At 32.0% G+C, this 19804-nt stretch overlaps 1 long non-coding RNA gene across 2 annotated transcripts in view; it reads right to left on the bottom strand.

Annotated features, from left to right (window-relative positions):
* The window catches only part of LOC146996003 (uncharacterized), a 263871-nt gene that overhangs the window by 200998 nt on the left and 43069 nt on the right, over nt 1-19804 (bottom strand). For both annotated transcript variants that reach the window (XR_015042903.1, XR_015042902.1), the window contains exon 2: nt 3321-3381. This is a non-coding gene — a long non-coding RNA (uncharacterized LOC146996003). The remainder of the gene's footprint in view (nt 1-3320; nt 3382-19804) is intronic.

The following is a 19804-nucleotide window of genomic DNA, read 5'->3' on the forward strand; positions in this document are numbered from 1 at the left end:
TCGTTCTTCCACAATGCGAGAAACATACATACATTCATGCAGAGTCTTCATTATTTAATTTCTTTAAATGTAATACAGGGCGATGATATTTGGTAGCAACAACTTGAAAAGTGAAACAGGCATTTATAGTGAAACAATGCAAAATGCGGCTTCGAAACCAATAGCTCTTCTGGGCCTGAATGAACTGAAACTGAATTGGTGGTGGAAGGAAATATTAATATTTGTGTCTATATAATGTAAAACGGTACTTATGGATAATCCTGGGTGATATTTTTCTTGTCGATAATTTTTTGGAGACTGATGTACATAAAGATCGTAGAAGAAATTCAAATGATTGTCGCCGAGAATGTCCCCTTTTACAGACAAAAACTATGTTAAGAAGCAGTTAAGGGCAGCCAAAATGTCACTGAAAATGTTTTGTCGCTAAAAAACTATCCGCAGAAAAATGGGACTTAGGATAATTCTCCTGTAAAACTTATTATAGATCAGTACATTAAAGCCTCGTTGCTGAAGTTACTCTGACCCCACCTTCCGCTATTCGAACACATGACTGAAACTTAAAACATTTCTAAAATACAATAAGACCAAATTGACTGCTAACCATCGATAACGCGCTTCCATCTCAAAGCCTGAGAACACGTAGTCGCATGCTATGGCCCTTACAAGAAGTGTTTACGATCTTTGCATAACTGCTTTGGTAACTATAGCTATTGGGAAAAAATATTATACCACATTTTTCAATATATTATCTTTTGTTTACCATTAAACATCGGGCTTAGACTATGAAATAGCTGTTGAAAAATACCGGATGAATTATCCGTCATTCTAAATTCTAGTTAGATCTGCTTTTTTCAAGAGTAAAATGGATTTTCAACTTTACTAAGCTGTATAGATATAATTACAGTACTAATTATACTTTTACACAAATATTTATATGAATTCAGTTGAGCTAAAACATAAAATTACTGATGTAGACCCATAGTGGGGAAAAGTTTTGCCTGGGATTAAATCTGACCATTTACTGTTAAAAGCACGCTTTCTCCAACAAATCAATTCTATAGCTCTATGTTTTTTATACCATCCAGTGCACAGACAGTATGGATGTGACGGTAGCACCAAAACTCCTCTTCTTTGCATAGAAAGATTATTTAAAGTACCGACCGTAATTCTACAGCTAAATTTGCTGAGGAACACCAACTTCCCGGTCCTCGAAATAATTGCAAAATATTAAGAAAAAAATTTTAATGGGCCAAAAACTTGATATAGGAAACACCTGCTACGAACAGATAACCAGAATAATATTAAATATTCCATATAAATCATAACATCTTTACTCGAGATGTCAGACCCAGAAAGAGAGGAACCTGCAATCTCCTGGCTCTTATTGACATGCTGGTACGACTGATCCCGCAGCAAAATAAATCATAGCTTCCATAATAAGCGATCAGCCCTTCAAAATAGTAGGAAAGAGGGGGAAGTAGGGCTATAATGCTAACATCACGACACACGATCCTCGATAGTGCTAACAATCGTATTTACAATACATTATTTTCCCCTGCCTATTATGGGTACAGTTTATTCAAAAAGGAGCCTTTCAGCTATAATTCGTTAAGTCTCCGCCTTCTTTTAGGATATTAATCTGTCTTATTAACCTGAATGCGTCTACCATCTACAGGTGATTCTCAGCTAGCCAACAGATTTGGGGTGTGATGTTTTATTATGAGTCCAAATGTTTGAAAGTCCGGTATATTTGCACACTGTAAAAACAATTGTCTCCCCCCAAATCTAATAAATAAATAAACAAAATGAAATAGTGCTGTACATATTGAACCATTTTTCGCTAAAATAGTATTCTAATGTATAAATAATCTTCTAATAATAAGAATAATAATGATTATAATTGGTAAAGCAGGACAAAAATTAATATAAAATTCAGTACCCACTCTACAGTTGTTTTGGAACCCGCATCAAATTTTTACATAGTATATGGAAGCTGATTATTATTTTCTTCCCCAGAAGAAAATCATGTTCTGTCAAAATAAGGAATGTTGCCAACCCCCATGTTATAATAATGTTACAGATTTATGTAAATAAATATTTGTTTTTATTTCATTGCATTTGGGGTTTTTATATTATTTTTGTAGCGTTATGTATTATTTATATTTATTTGTTTGGCGCATTTTGCATAACGGTTTTATTGCACATGTTTGCTTATTCGAATTTGTGGTCACTTGTTTGATTTGTATATGTTTGTTTCGTATATATTATTTTATAGACATTTTATTTCTGAATCAGTTGACATTTGAATTGTAAAGATAGCTCAGTTAGAACCTAAAATATGTTTAGAACTTCTCCTCACGCACTTCAGCGAGAAACTTTGTCTCGAAGTTCTCGACAGATGCGTTTGGTGACATTCCGGAAGCTTCGAGAAAGCACGTTTGAAGCCCTAGGAGCAATTTTCTGCGAAGCTTCTAGTAGCGTTTGGCCAATCTTATATATCTATTATCTTATACTATATCGGCTACATTGGAGTTGTGAGTCAGTTAACTAAGTTATTCAGAGATGAGCTTCTGCGCCGTGATTACTGTTTTAGACATTTTGGTAATCTGTGTTATATTTCTCTTGTGTTAAGGAGAATTCCCTTTATCTATGTTTTTCTCTTTAATTTGCTTTGTTTTGTTAGCTGAGCTTTTTTACAATGAAGTGTCAATTTATTCTTCTACATCTGGCGTAGTTTTTAAGGAGATCTCTGTGAACTTAATCTGCCATTTAAATAAGAAACTTTCTTCCGCCAGCGGATAAGGAAGAGAATATTAGAATATTTCCATTCGACTAGGATTCCCTTTTCCCTAAATGTTGGATGTTCTCTTTAATTTGTTTAATAACTAAACTGCAAAAATAGTTCTCTTGACATTTGAATGATGATAAATATTTTGCACACTGATATTTTGTACTCCTCCGTTTGCGTGTGAAGCAAAAGCGTCAGTACAGCTTCACACATATCACGCAAACCCCGCAACTTAAAGAAAACTTTAATTTAGTCCTACTGAAGCTCTTAAGTCTGCACATTTAGTTTTTGTTACCTTCATAAATCTTTCTGCAGTTGGCAACATGTTTAAAAAAAGCTGCAAACACTTTTGTAAGGATTTCAGCGTCTGCTTTCTGGGACTCAAGTAACTTATGTGCTTTCTCAATAATCAGCTGAAATCTTCCTAATATACGTCATTCTAAACTATGCTCTATAGACGTGCTAAAATATTTATATTCTTCGAATGTGTGAGGTGGGTGTATTTCGTGCATAAGAAGATGAAATTACTTACCATGCCAATGCTTTACAACGTCTTCAGAGCCTTTTTTCCTCCACTCGAGTGGACTTGGAATCTAAAAGGAAAGAATAAAATAGTATTGTTAACACCTTGCTCCTTTTTTTTTGTGTTAAAACATACATAAAAATTCGTTAAAGTTTTACAAAATATGAAATCGATCATAAAAAAAATTCCAAATTTCAAATTTGGGCTTCCACGTGCCCATATTTGCAGTAGACTTACGTCATTCACAATTGGATGGCTCTAGGTATCCTTGTTTTATCACAATACGAGAAACATATATACATTTATCTAAATTCTTCATTATTTAATTTCTTTGAATATAATACAGGGCTGTAATATTTGGTGGTAACAGTTTGAAAAGTGAATGAACGCAGAAAGTGAATCGACGCAAAATGAAAAAAACGAAATTAATAGCATTTCTGGGCTAACGCCCTTTGGGCTAAAAAGGTTTACATTTTAAACCTTTAATAAGTATATCAGTTTTCTAACAACATAATTTTTTAACAGTAGCGTTTCTTTTGCGAGCACGTAATATGCATATAGCACATAGTGGTAATACCAACGCAGCAGCTCTGGAGACAAACATATTTATGAATATCTGTCAGCTTGAAGACTTTATTTGAAGAATCTTTAGTTCTGATACGCTATTAATTCTAAGATACATCCTTTAATTTTAAACTATCAATACAGGAAAAAAAATCTGAAAAGTTTCAGATTTTAACGGTCACACAGAAAGGTTTGTTAACGTTTTTTAAGTTCTCGCTAAGCTCACAGTCTACCAGATTTTTCTTGCACTCAGGCCCGCAAACATTTTTTTCAGTCTAAAGGGGCTTTGTGCCTGAAGGACTATTGTTTTCGTTTTGCGATTTTGCGTTGAATCATTATAAATGTCCGTTTCACTTTTCAAACTGTTGCCACCAAATAATAGACTCCTGCATTATATTTGAAGAAATTAAATAATGAAAAATCTGCATTATTTATTATGTATATTTCTCGTATTGTGATAAAACAACGGTACTTAGAGTCATCGAATTTTGAATGACGTAATTCTCCTACGAATATGAGCATGTGGAAGACCAAATTTGAAATTTGGAATTTGTTTTATTATCGATTTCATATTTTCTAAAACATTAATGAATTTTGAGTAACAAACTCAACGATTTAAAAGCGAGCAATGGCAACACTCTATGGCGAAAAAAAAAAGACCTTTTTATGTTCAGCGCCGCGGAACTGTGTATCGGAAATTCTAAAGATAGGCTCATTTTAAAATTATTTTGCGATATTGCTATTGAATTGAATTTCATGGTTTAAGTGCAAAGAACATAACACAAAACGTTAAAAAAAAGCGTAATGTAAAATATGTAAAATCTGAAAGCTTTAATTTTTTTTTTAATTTAAATTAATCTGATTCAAAAGTAAGGAACAAATCTTCTTAAGAACTGCATCTGTTGTTTTCAAACAACTTAATTTGTTAATCCACAACAGATAGATTCAATTTGAAAGATAAATATCTTACACTTTGCCGAACGGCAATAGTTTCGAATGAAAACATGAAAAGTGAAACGGCGCATTAATAGTGATTCGAGCAAAATCCCATTTCTAGAATAATAGCACCTTTTGGAATAAAAAGGACTTTGGTTCTAAAAGAAATAAAATAGGTGAAATAAATTGCAGAAAATAAAGCAAATAACATTTTAATATAATTATTTTCTATTTATTAAAAATAATATTCGAATTTAAATTTGCAGTTAAAAAATATTGCTTTGGAATGTTTAATAATTGGAAAAAATCTGCAGTTCTAAGACGGAATTCTTTTTAACAATGCCTATTCGATGGCAACCGAATATGCCTTAATCGCATATATTCAAATCCGCGATATTTAAAATTGCAATCCATTGCAATGCGCAATAATTGGACGATAAAGATCACGATTTAAAATATGAAGTGCGATTTCTATTAAATGCTGTCTTTATCTCACCATTTTGAATACCGAAGAAGGCAGAGTGCTTCCTCATATAATCAAATACGATTTCTACGGTTAATTCAATATCGCGGTTAATCCGACGGTATTTAAAAAGCAGCATAGGAAAATTTAATAACACATATTTAATAAACAGAAAAAAAATTTATGTACAATTTATGTGTCTCTGAGCAATTTTATCCGGAGAATAAATTCATTTGGTTACAAATTTAATGAATTGTGATAGTAATTTTCCTATCATTCCGTAACAAAAGAACTTTACGTGATTATAAATTACTATTACGTGAAATGCGGGTTCGGTTAATCCGCATTTCGAATAATCCACTCTCGGTTAATCGGGGGCTGACTGTAAATCCATATAAATTCGAAAGTCCAGCTAGTATGAGTTACATAACTTGCTTGTTTAGTTAACTATGCTAATACATCCCAGACCTATCTGCCTAAGAGATGGATGCTTTCGTGAAGGATTTTTTAGGAGGAAGTGTCTCATAGCCTAGTTAAATTAGAGAAAAATAACAAAAGAGCCCATTCAGTCGATTTGTTCGCAGGGATTCGTACCTGATCCATTCAACCTCTGGAAATCTACTGACTCCTCATGCAGCACAAAAAAAAAAAAAAAAAGCTTACCAGGATAGTATAACGTCAGCTTATATGGACGGTTTTTAAACAAGATTTAAAAATTATTTACAGTGTACACTTTAAAAGAGATTATCTAACATTGAGATATGTATAATGAATTCCTTTGTTCCAGAATTGAAATTCACTTTACATTTCTACCATTTGTTTCTTTGTTAATTATTAAACTGTAAAACCATTTTCTTTATTTATAGGAGATACACGAATTTAAGAAATATAAGAATCATATGAGTATTTACTTATGAAATTGCATTAACGTTCTTAAGAGTAAAAACATTTTAAACTTTGTTGTTTCCTTAAATCTCAAAGCTTTCAGATTTTATATTGCGCACGCAATGGCGTTTTCTTTAACGTTTTGTGTACTACCTTTATTTATTAAATATTATGTTTTTTGCATTTGAACTACATAAAATTCAATTCAACACCAGTATCACAAATTATTTAAAAACAGCATATCTGTATAATATCCGACAGAGAGTTTCGCGCGCTGGAGATAAATTTTTTTTTTTTTTTTTTTTTTTTTTTACGTACAGTGTTGTTATTGCTCTCTTTGAAATCACTGAAGTTGTTAATCAAAAATTCATTAAAGTTTTGCAAAGTATGAAATACATAAAACAAATTCGAAATTGGAGCTTTCGGGTGCCATTGCTCGGGTGGAGGATTACGTTCAAAAGTTGATGGCTCTAGGTACAGTCGCTTTTCCACAACGGAAGAAACATACATACATTCATGGAGATTCTTCATTATTTTATTTCTTTAAATGTAATACAGGGCGATAATATTTGGTGGCTACAATTTGAAAAGTGATTCAACGCAAAGTCCCGTTTCGAGACTAATAGCCCTTCTGGGCTAACGCTCCTTTGGGCTAAAAAAATACGGCAAACGAATAGGAATCAAAAAGAGACGATATTCTTCTCTAGGAGTTATTTGCCATTTTAGAACCATCTTACGCATTTCTTACAGAAATCAGTCACGTCAATTGATCACTGGATGGACCCCATTCACTCACCACCTCCCTCACCAGCTATATTCGTATTCACCTGCTCCTGCGGCAGATGTTCGATGGATTCAATCCACCGGGAGCTGCATAATTGGCAGCATATTTGGGTGGGAAATCGGCTTTGTTGTGCAAAATCCCTGTTCGATGATGCTCCGCTCTATTCCCTACTTATTGTAACAATAGAATGGACTGCGGAAGCATGTTTGGATATGCAATTTCGTTATGTTTGGCCATAACCGTAATGATTTATCTGAGCAGTTTCCAGATTTTGTGATATTTCTCTATCATTAACAATTCCTCTGACGAGAGGAGGGAGGAAAACGATTTATTTTGCTCCGATAATGTTTCTAGAGAGGAAAATGAGAAGTAAATTTGAAAAGAATAAGATATAAAATTGCTTTACAGTTGTTTTCTTCTCCTATTGCAAATATTTTGCTTCTAGCATTAATGCCCAACGTGGGAAAAATACAAAAGGCTCTGAAAAACTTTTGGAGGTATATTTTTATTATTTACTTATTTCCTCATTTTTCGTGAAACGTTATAATGCGAAATGAGGAAGCGTTCTGAGGATGAGAATCCGGTATTGCCTAATTCTGGAAATAATCTATCAAGGCGTTATATCTTTAAAAATTTTGCTTCGAATTAAGTAATTTAAAAGTAGAAGAAAAAAACAAGTTAAAAAAATGAAGCTCGCATAAAACAAAACATTTTACATCAAAAACAGAAAGACCTTCCTGTAAAGTTCGCTGCATATTAAAAAACGTTCTTCAAACATAACAAATACTGACAGGAAAAACAATCAAAAACCAAACAAACTCAAAAGACAATAAAAAAACTCAAGGTGATCTACTTTTAGAAAATAATTAATAATTTAAGTAGCCATAGATTTCTGTACTTAGGATCCTATAATTACCATAAATAAGTACATTCAATATTTATACAGGTATAGAATACCATTTTTACAATTGTACAGTGGAACCTCGGATCACGAAAGCCACGAACAACTATTCGAACGAAAAGCGCCTCGAATCACGAAGTCTCAACTTATGAACATTCAAGCTGATAACATGTAATTTTGACCAGTAATTTTTCAGCTAAAGTAGCAAAAGCAGACTTAAAACGTCGCAAAAAATCTCAAATAACGTTAGAGATCACGTGATTTTGTGACGTCATAGTTTCGCAGGCTCACATGACCTCTGACGTCATAACAAATTTACTATCTATTGTTCCGTAAATTACTGTATTCGCTTCTTAGTCTTTTTAACTATGTATCTTAGCTTTAACGAAAAATTTTAAAACTATATTGCTCATTTTCAATTATTTAAATATCCCTATCTTTTTTAATTAATTCTCATTTAATTCAAGTTCCTATTTTTAAATTAATTTCTGCATATTCATTCTTAAGAAATTCCTCACGTTTAGACTGTTAACGCTTTTGTACTAAATTTTTTGAGTTGGCAGTTAATTCTTTAATTTTTTTTTTTTTTTTTTGGCTTAATTGTGAACATTTTAATTGAGGAATGCTTTTCAGTGAGATTTCCGTTCTACGTGATGGATTTATTTCAGATTCTGATTACTTAAAAAAACCTTGTTCTTTCATTGTTAAGTATATTTATGTTGTTATTTAGAAAAATGCCGTTGCTTTGATTTTAAGTTATTTCCATTGCTTAGTTCTTAGCAATAATATACTCAGGAGAATGAATTTCCTTTCTTTCTCTGTTTGGGTATTCAATGTATTCCGAGCAAGCTGCAAGTTCTTTTGTTCGATTCAATATCGCCATAGAACTGGGAAAGGGGGGACTGACTGAAAAACAAAACGCACCGGGGAGGAGGGAGGAAGGTGAGAGGTCCTGAAACAGTTTTTTTTTTTTTTTTTTTTCTTTCTCTTATTTAAGCCTATTTCTTCTATTCAAGCCTAAATAAACTGTTTTTATATATATATATATATATATATATATATAAATTATTTTTAATTAATACATTATTTTAACATAAAAGTATTATACGATATATTAAAAAAATCTTTGAAGTCGCAAAAAATAGTATATGAAAATGATGGATGTCGCAAAAATTTCGCAAAATCACAAATACTAAACGTTTAGTAGTTGCAAATTGTCAAAAGTTGCTAATTTGCGAAAAATCGCACGATCTGGCAACATTGTTTTGACTTAAAATATACTACATAATTAAAGCCAAGGACTTCTAGAAATACAATATAATATTTTCTATTGGTCAACGATCATTAACAAAACCTAGCAGCAAGATATTTAGAGAACTACAGATTCAGCCTGTACGGATTTATGGTCAGATTGGGTCGCATGCACAGACAGGTTAATAATAAAGACTTGGAGAAGTTACGAGAGGATCATAAAAGGTAATAATACACTGTGCTCAACAAGGAAGAACTTCCGAAACTTCAGAAGAGAAAATATAATAAATATCTTCAGAAGAGAAAATGGAAGAAATACTTTCAGAAGAGAAAATGGAAGAAATATCTTCCATTATCCGAAAAAAAGAAAAATTTCCAAATCCTCTAATCCGAGAAATTTGTGCAAAAGTTTAAGATGCGAAGTTTTCACGTAACGTTATCATCTTGATAAAGCAATAGCAAGCTACAGCATAAGCATTTTCAATGAGAAAGCCATGTCTAACTTTAGAAACATTTTAGAACATAGGTAACAACAAATTACAATGGGAAAAGTTGAAGTGAAACGGAGGCTTAATGAGTTAAGTCGAATGATATTTAAGGAAAAAACAAAGAAAATATCTCTTAAAGAAAGTTACCTAATGCTTTTATGGAAAGGGGGTGCTTCATCCATATAACAACACATTCCTCATCATTTTCTAGGTATGCAGTCTACTCTTGGTTCAGACACAGGAAAACTAAATTAAATGTTCATGTATTTTTTCAATTTAATATTGTGTTTATCTTTCTTTGTTTTATATTACCTAAAGAAATTATCATAAAAAAAGTAAAAAAAGGCTAAAGCAATAAAGCAAATAAGGCTAAGGCTAAAGCAAATAAGGCTAAGGCATAAAAAAAGGCCTAAAGTAATTATCATAAAAAAGAAAAAAAATATGTAAAGATGACTCCAGGTTAGTATGATTTTATAAAAATATTTAGCATTTAAAATTACCTATTTTATGATTACAATACATTTTTATTTAAACCAATCAGAATAAAATATAGAAAAAATATCAAGACCTAAGTTTATTGCTTCAAAATCGCTTGGTTTTTTACTGATTATTAAATTTGAATGTAAAATGATCTTATTCTTTACTGAATGGAACACGCTGATGCAGGAAAGAGAAAAATACTGTATTTCAGGCAATCTAGGATATTTAAAAGCAGTGGTAACACATTGCCTTTAAATAGCTGAAATTGTTCATTAAATGTGAAGCATTAAATGTGTGCCGAATGGCAACAGTATCATGATTGCAGATAAAAATGTTTTACTCAAGAAGGTTAGAATAGAAGGAGGGAAGATTCAACTCAAACGGTGAAGTTTGGCTGCCATGTTCCTGTTATCGCTGTGACTTGTGCAAGGAAGTCTGTAATTGCAATTTTTTTTTTTTTTTTTTTTTTTTTTTTTTTTTTGAAGCATGTCAGCTTTTGTTGTATATGGATGCACAAACAGATTTTGAAAAAGATTCCTGGGATTACTTTTCACGCGTCAGTATTGATTTTTTTTTTTTTTTTTTTTTTTTTTTTTATGTAATTTGATAACTATGGTAAAAAATATCACAATGTCATGTTGTTTTCTTTCCAGATGTAAAAAAAGGGACTTAATAATAATCAAAATATGTTAAATACATTTTAACGTTTCTGTTTATAGCTGGTATCTTTTTGTTCCTTAACATACAATGATGTATGCTAGGATTTAAACTGTATAATTTGAACATTTTAGGTAATTCGTTTGATAATTTCCATGAAAAGTAAGACACCAATTGTTAATATTTTTATGAATTTTAAAGGTGTTAAATAAAGTAATGTTTTTCTTTATGTATTAATTATTATTCAGTTTAAAGTTTTTGAACTGTTAAGAATATAATTTGTGCATTTGATCAAGATAAACTTACTTTTCTGTTGTTAAAATGTTTTTGCATAAATTTACAAATTTGTGGGCAGTATAGCGATAAAAGTAAGTAAAATATTTACACAACTGAACATGTGGAAAGATGTATCCAAAAATATAGGTATATTTCTCTAATTTAGCTTAATTCAAGGCAATTTCTTTGAGATTCATAAATATGAAACGCTCATAAACTGAAATCACTGAATTCACATAAATCTGTTTTATTTTATTAATATTTATTTTCTTTTTGTTATAAGGTTGTTAGTTGTGAAAAGAGTCTCAAACTTTCATTTTAAAAAAATGTAAAGTACACCCAACAGGTTGCTAATAAAACCTAAACAAATTCTATTTTTAAAGGCTTTAATGTTATGCACATGCATTTAGATTTCGAACTATTTCTTAATGATTTTCTGTACGTAGTAAATTACGGATATCATCTTTATAACTTTGAAACAAAAAACTAACAATAGCGATGTATTTCATTATAAATTTTACATATTTTTAGTGGAAAATACATGCACGGAACAGCTTAAAAACACGTATGTTTCACTGCCGTAATGCAATGTTTTGAAGTTACAAACATGGACGCCGCTTGTTCGGTGGAATTTCATTCACCGATAGTGGAGGAAACTGCGAACCCTCCCTCCTTATATTCTAACCTCCTTGGTTTTACTTCGAACGGTGTTGCCACTGCTCGTTTTCAAATCTCTAAGTTTTTTAATCAAAAAATTCATTAGATTCATATAAAAAACGAAATAAATCAAAAGAAAATTCGAAATTCAAAATTCGATCTTCAAGCTGCACATGTTCTGGTGGAAGACTAAATGCGTTCGAAATTTGGTGGCTCTTTCCGAAATGCGAGGAACATACAAACAGATTCTTCCTTTTTTAGTAGTTTTAAAGATTTCCATTGGTTTTAGCTTATGAAACTATGCACAGTGTACTATTGTAAAATGTAAATAAACAATCGTCTGTGGTCGAGAAATAAATTAATCCATTTTACATTAATTCCTGTGGAGAAACGTTTTTCGGTTTGCAAGCATTTTGATTGACGAACAGTGTAACGGATTAAATTTGCGAACGGAAAATTTTATTGTACTTCGATTCTAAACATATGTATTTTAACAGCTAAATTTGTTTACACCGGTACTAGTATTGCAATTTTTGTTTACTGCTTCTGTTTCATTCTATCAACTGTATACGTTTATCAATAAAACGCAGGTAAATACAATGCTTGTAAATGATTTTAGCAACAAAACGCACTACTTAACAACAGTCATAACTTCCTTTGCCATGTTTATAACACCACAATGCAAGAATTATATACTTCTTGCTGTTCTTTCTCACTTGTTATTCAATATTTAGTGCCTATTCTCTTCCTTATGTATAACTCGATTTTATATTTTCTTTACGATGGCTCTTCATTCAAACATCTCAATTTTTATTGTGACATAAAAGATCACATCACTGCTCTGTAATAGGTCACGTGACAATAAGCATGGGTTGAAATGAGGGCGGGAAGATCATAAAGTTTGAGTATTTATTAGTTTGGTGCAACAAGGAGGCACCGTTTCAATGATTTAAAGTTATTTTATGATGTTATACATAAAGGGAAATATATCTGTTTATTATACAGTTTTTCTATAAAACACTGAACAAACTTGTATGAAATTCAGCAGTAAATTTATAGTAAATTTCCAAAATATTCGAGCTAATTGGAGCGAAATTATTCTGAAAAATTTTTTTGAACGTTCAGGGCTAAATACCTCAGTTAATGATAGAAATAATAATAATAAAAAAACTTTAACATTGTTTAGCAAAATTATAATATTTACTAGCCTCACATTTCTTCTAAAATTAGCAGTTAAAAAAGATAGACTAAGTAATTTTAATGTTCTTCTAGCTTTCAGAGGAAAAAACTGTTTCTTCATTGATAGATGACACTTGTAAAAAAAGAATTAAGCTGTGCATTTAAAAATCAAGGTTCAAACCAAAAAACCAACAGAAAATAATATTTTAGTTTAACACCGATAGGTGTCATTAATTGACAATAGTAGAATAAACAAAATTAACTTCCATTTAAAAAATATAATCGCACTTTCTTATACTTCAAAACGTTTCACTCTTATATACATGCAATCTATAAAGAAATTGGAATTGTGAAAATTCTGCTTTCTAACCAGCTAAATATGAAGCTGTAAATACAAATAATTTCGTATCTTTTTCTTTTTTAACTGGAAAAAAGAAAATAAAAACATCTAGCTAGTGTAATTCCACAGGTTTAGCTAATAATGAATGATAGAGAAGAAGAATTTATTTATTGATTATCAATCGCTTAGTTTATTGATCAATAAATGTGAGATTAAATTTGAAAGAAAACTAACTGTCTTATGTTTTACCGAATGATATTACAGCGGCTCGTGGAAGACGAAAATAATTTATTTCTGGCAGTAGGATCACATTTCTTTTACATCTTTGAGTTTTCTGATTAAATTTGAAACATATTACGCGTTTTGCAGTGTGGCAAAACAAAGCTTTTAAATTGCTGAGTATTTAATGAAAAAATTTCATTAAATTCGCAAAATACGAAATAAATTTTTAAAAAAAATCAAAATTCGGGTTTCTTCGAAGTGTTATGGTCGAAGACAACGTGTATTTAAACTTTGGTGGCTTTAGATGCAGCCGACTTTACCAATGCGGGGAACATATACAGGGTATACATACTTCTGGGGGAGATAGGACACATCATAAGGATTAAGAATTGCATAGGAACCCATGCTCATAAACGTCATTGTACGCCGCCAGGGGGTGCTGTACAGGAGAGTGCTAGTGGAAAATGAGGATTGCCTAATTCGAACGGAAGGTACCATACGAAGAGGATGGAACGCTATACGAACGGAAAGCTTGCAGACATGCACTTAGTGTATGGAATAGCTGAGAGTAATGGATGAACCGCTGCACGCATTTATCGAGAACCCTTCTCCGACAGGCATCAACCATACCACAGTTTGTTTGCACGACTGCATCAAAATTTGTGCAACTAAAGGGTCATTAAGAAGTGGCAGGACAAGTGGGGACAGGCCACGAATCGACTAGCTCGGTCGTTAGGGAAGAAAATGTGTTGGATACGGTGGAGAGTAATTCAAGGACCAGCATACTTGCAATTGCCTCTCAATTAAGAATGTGTCATGCCAGTGTTCAGCGAGTCTCGAACGCCGAGTCCTTCCACGCCTTTCGTCTCTAAAGAGTTCAATTACTGCTCCCCGATGACCATCCAGAACGTCTGCGTTTCGCACAGTGGTTTCTGTAGGAAAGTGTCCGTGGTGATAATTTCCCAGCTTATGTGTTGTTCACGAATGAGGCCACTTTCAATAGGGATGGTGCATTCAATTACCACAATCAGCCTTTTTGGGCTCAAGAAAACCCGCACGGTATGCGACACCATGCGGCACAACACGAAAGTTAATGTGCGGGTGGGTTTGGTCGGCAACTGCTAAATTGGGCCGTACCTTTTACCATCCAGGTTTAATGCCATGAACTATTTGATCTTTCTGGAGCAGGTTCTTCCCGACTTGTTTCACGATGTTCCACCAAATGTGAGGCGCAACATGTGGTTCCAACATGATGAGGCGCCTGCTCATTTTGGACTGGATGTTCGTGGCCATTTGAACAGATCATTCGATGGATTGGGCGTGGTGAATCGATTCCCTGGCCCCCACTCTTCCCGAATTTATCGAGCCTTGACTTCTTTTTGTGGGAAGTCATGCATCACAATTCTGTTGTGTCTGAAATGGATCTCGTGGCAAGACTTGCCTGCGCAGCTGCTACAATCAAAGAAACTCCCGGTGCGTTTGGATATGTCCAGTAATTAAGGGTCCATCAGTGTCAAGCATGTTTGGCGTCTGATGGTTCAAACTTCGAGCATCTGTTGTAATATCAAGCTGTCGTAACCATTTGTATTCATGTCCAATAAATGCTTCAAATTAATCACTCTTGTTTCCTTTCTCATCTTCGACCTCTGCTACCACTTACAAATTATATTCCCAGGCATATGTTCCTATGCAATTCTTACACCTTATAATGTGTCCTACATTCGTTTGTCGCAACATTTACGGGACACCCTATATACGTCGATATTATCAGGAGTAATTCAATGGTTGTGTAAACGTACAAGTTATTAGCCCAGGAGGGCTATTAGTCTCGAAATGGATTCTCGAACAGCAAATCACTATAAACGGCCATGTCTCTTTTTAAATTTTTGCCACCAAATATTAGCTGGGTGTATTAAAAAAACTAAATAACGAAGAATCTACATGAATGTATGTATGTTTCTTGCACTGTTAAAAAAAAGGTACCTAGAGTCACCAAATTTTGAATAACATAGTCCTCTACCCGAACATGGGGCACCTGGAAGACTGAAATTGGAATTTGTTTTATTGTCTATTTGATATTTTGTAAAACTTTAACGAATTTTGATAAAAAAACATCAACAATTTCAAAGTGAAACACTGTAGGAAGTGGCAACACTGTAGGAAATAAAAATTTTTTATCTCCAACACGTGAGACTCTCTATTGGAAATTCTAAAGTTGTGCGGTTTTTTACTGTTTTTAGCCCAATGTGGCGCTAGCCTAAATGTTCTGGAAACGTGTATGTGTGTGTAAATGGAAAAAAACGCCCGTTTGAATGTAGTATAAAATCTGAAAACTTTTATTTTTTATTTTTTTCATGGCTTGGCAACACTATATTTTTTAGTTTTATGTTTAGAATATTAAAAGAAAAGGCCGTAATACGCCATGTCTTCGTACTGAGGTGAATTTCCTGTTTAATTTTGATTACTTATTCCTTTTTAACTTATTTTTGCTTTAAAACCGATTGAATGAATGAAATTCACATCGAGTCTGGCAACAGATGCGTACATACGCACAGATTCCTTTTTATTTAATAATAGAGCTAGATATAATTATTATATTTCCCGTTTAAATTTAATTTTTATATAAAATATGAGATAACAAATCTAAATACAAATGTTTATATCAAGTTATCACACAATACTAATTTGCTAACAAACTTGTAGAGACATTAGGTTATTTCGAAGCAGAAGACGTGAAAAATGAGCAGTGCCGTCGTCGGGACTCGAACTTCGGACCTTTCGAATACGTGCCGAGTGAGCTGACCATTACACCACGAAGGTATGCTAAGAAGGCGGGAGAAATACCTTATAAATATGTTAATATTTTTTTTATCATTCTCGTTCCAGAAGGGAGTTTGTTTTTTATAAACTCATAAGTGAAATTAAAATTTATGATTTACTGATAGGGTAAAAAAATTATATTTTGAGATTACTGTTTGGATTTTGGACTCAGATTCCTTTAAATTACCGAGCCTTCCCAAAAGTAGTGATGTTCGAATCAAGCACTTTTCTAAAGCAAATAAAAAATTCGATGCAAAGAACAAAAGTGGAACAGAGGCAGAGAGAGAATAGACTGCATAAATGAAAACGAACAAATAAGACAAGCACTTTGAGTGGAAAAAAAAAATGGAAAAGAAAAAAAGAAAGAAGAAAAATGAAAAAAAAAAAAAATTGAGGGGGAAGGAAGAAAAAATTGCTTATATAATAACTAAAAAAATTTCGAGGTGTCTGGTGGGTTTCCGTTGGTAACTAAAGAAGTGGGGGTAGAAAGTCTAAATAGCTTTGGAAAAAAAGAGAATAAAGAGTAAAAAACAATGGAAATGGACACCAGAATGAAAAAAAAAAATTACCGCACCCTATGTCTGGTGTTTGCTTTTTTTGTTAGTTATTGACGGCAGCTGCTTTTAGCGAACAAAAGACAGCAGCAGCGGCAGCTAGACGATAACAAAAAAATTGCTGCTGCCAAGCGCCGCGAAAGGGAAAGAGTTTATTATTACCAAAATATTCATTCGATCGGCATAGCACTTTTCCAGGAAATCTAGAAATCGCAGATGGTAAATTCTGATATTGGGCGTATATCGGATCAAGTTCATAGCACCATGACATACCAACCTTAACGTCAGTTCCAGCATGTGTAGCATTAATTATTATGGAAAAAAAGAAAAGAAAAGAAAGAAAGTAAAGGAAGAATGCAAAAAAGGGAGAAAATCGAACCGTTAAATTTTAATATTTTCTGTAGCTCAGTATGTTTTATTATTCTTTTGCTATAAAGAATTAATTTCCTGTCTGAAAACTTTAGACTACAAGTAACACGAGAAAAAGATTGACACTAAAATGTTTAACTAACTTTGAAAATGCGAAAGATGATCAAGCATAAAAAATCATGCAATCATTTTTCTTCTTTTCTTAAAATTCATATTCATTGTTGCCAATTCACAGAACGAAATCTTTGTTGAAGTTAAAATTAAAACTTTGGCATTTGTTTCTGCTTTTCTTTCTTAAATGCGAAGTGGTATAAACAGAAAAAAATCGGAATATTAAGTGAACAAATTACCATTTAAATAAAATTAAAGCATTTAATAATATAAAATAAATAACGCTAATAATATCATGGATTAATTATTTTTGAATGGAAGAGCTGGTAATTTTATTCAAGAAGAGGAGTGAAATAATTTGTTCGATTTTTTTATGCTTTCCAATTTTTTAAAAGTAATTAAAAATTTTTAATGCTAAAATAATTATTTTCGAGGTGTTAGATGACAATCTGAGGTTTTTATAATGTAACTTATTAGCCCAAAGGCGCAAATTTGCCCAGAAGGGCTATTAATTTCGTTTTGGCAGTTTGCATCGGTTCTCTATAATTGTCAGTTCATTTTTCAAACTGTTGTCACCGAATATTAGAGCCTTGCATTATATTTAAAGGAATTAAATAATGAAGAATTAGCATGAATGTATGTACGTTTTTCGCAATCTAAAAACATAACGGTACCTAGAGACATCAAATTTTGAATAACGTAGCATCTGGAAGCCCAAATTTGGAATTTGGAATTTGTTTTATTATCTATTTCATATTTTGTGAAACATTAAAGAAATTTTGATTAACAAATTCAAAGATTTCAAAGCGAGTAATGGCAACACTGTGCGGAAAAAAAAAGTCTACAGCACACGGGATTGTGCATCGGAAATTCTTCTCTTTTAAATATTTTGTGATATTGCTGTTGAATTAAATTTTATGATCTAAGTGCGAAGAACATAATAGTTAATAAGTAACACACAGCGTAATATAAAATCTGAAAGCTTTCAGATTTTTATTAGTCCAAAGAGGCTTTCTCCCTGAAAAAGCCCTTTTTTTTTTTTTTTTTTTTTTTTTTTTCAATTTTGCGTTGGTTTACTATAAATGTTTAATTCTCTTTTAAAACTGTTGCCACCGAATGTTAGAGTCCTGCGTTATATTTGAAGAAATTAAATAATGAAAAATCTGCATAAATGTATGTATATTTCTCGCATTGTGATAAAACAACGGTACACGGAGCCATCGAATTTTGAATGACATAATCCTACTGCGAATATAGGCATGTGGAAGCCCAAATTTGGAATTTGTTTTACTATCGATTTCATATTTTCTAAAACTTTAATGAATTTTTTATTCATAATCTCAAGGATTTCAAAGCGAGCAAATGGCAACGTTGTACATAAAAAACATTTTTATCGCCAGCGCGCGAGACTCTGTATCGGAAATTCTAAAGATGCTCAATTTAAAACTATTTTGCGCTATTGCTCTTGAACTGAATTTTATGGTTTGTGAAGAACTTGATATTTAATAAATAAAGGTAACAGACAAAATGTTAAAAAAACGCCCCTTTGGACGTAAGTTAAAATCTGAAACCTTTCAGATTTTCTTTTCTTTATTTATTTTTATTATTATTATTGGTATCAAAAAAGGACTGTAAAGATACCAAGGTATACAGAATATTTAGACTCAATGGTTCTCTTTTTTTTCCCATGTAGTACACCAATACACATTCGAAATATAAACAGGTTAACAATATAAAATTATGCATATTCTTTAGGTATTTTTAATAATATGTTTCAATCCTTGAATATTATTTGTAGAATCACTGTACATGTTAATTGAATTAAAACCTTTTCCTCCTTAGATTTCGCAATTTCATTCAAGCAATGGAATGGTTTAAAAATGAAAAATTAAATGTTTTAAATTGGGTAAATAAATTTTCAATTTTAAAAATAAATGAAAAAGAGGGAATTTAAATTAAAAAAATATATATATACATTTTAATTTTAAGGAAAAAACTAATTTGCAAGTTGGGGAGGGGAATACATTTAAAAATTTTGAATTTTTTAAAACTATTTAAATTAATACGAATATTTAAATGTGTGTAAAATGATTTTAAAAAAGAGTGATAAAGAATTTAATAAATTCTCGGTACGTGTAAATATATACTTCATTTACCATACTAAACCATGTGTAAGTAAATGCTTTATCCTAAGTATATACTTTATTTGTTTGAAGCCATGCGAAGCTTTCAAATAAATTTATTCGGCACTAAAACTTATTCAACCTAAGCGTGAGAATTTCTTTCTTCTTAGAAAGTATCAAAATTCAAATTCTGAAATATATTCCAAAACAAAGACCTTTCTTTCTAAGCATTGTCTTCCATCTACTATACATTATTTTCTCATACCTGAATACTCAACTATTCAAATAATCGCAGTCCATAAATACCTCCCGCATCTGCAATACCGTAATTACGCGTTTGGTGACAGATTTATAATCTAAGATTATATAAAAAATCTTGCGTTATATTTTTGCCAGTGTAGCAACATCTGGGCGAAATTCTTGACTGTTTTTT

The sequence above is a fragment of the Stegodyphus dumicola genome, chromosome 8 (genome assembly GCF_044657685.1).
Source record: "Stegodyphus dumicola isolate Sdum_Otavi_A_Nest chromosome 8, ASM4465768v1".
In the NCBI taxonomy this organism is placed as follows: Eukaryota; Metazoa; Arthropoda; class Arachnida; order Araneae; family Eresidae; genus Stegodyphus; species Stegodyphus dumicola.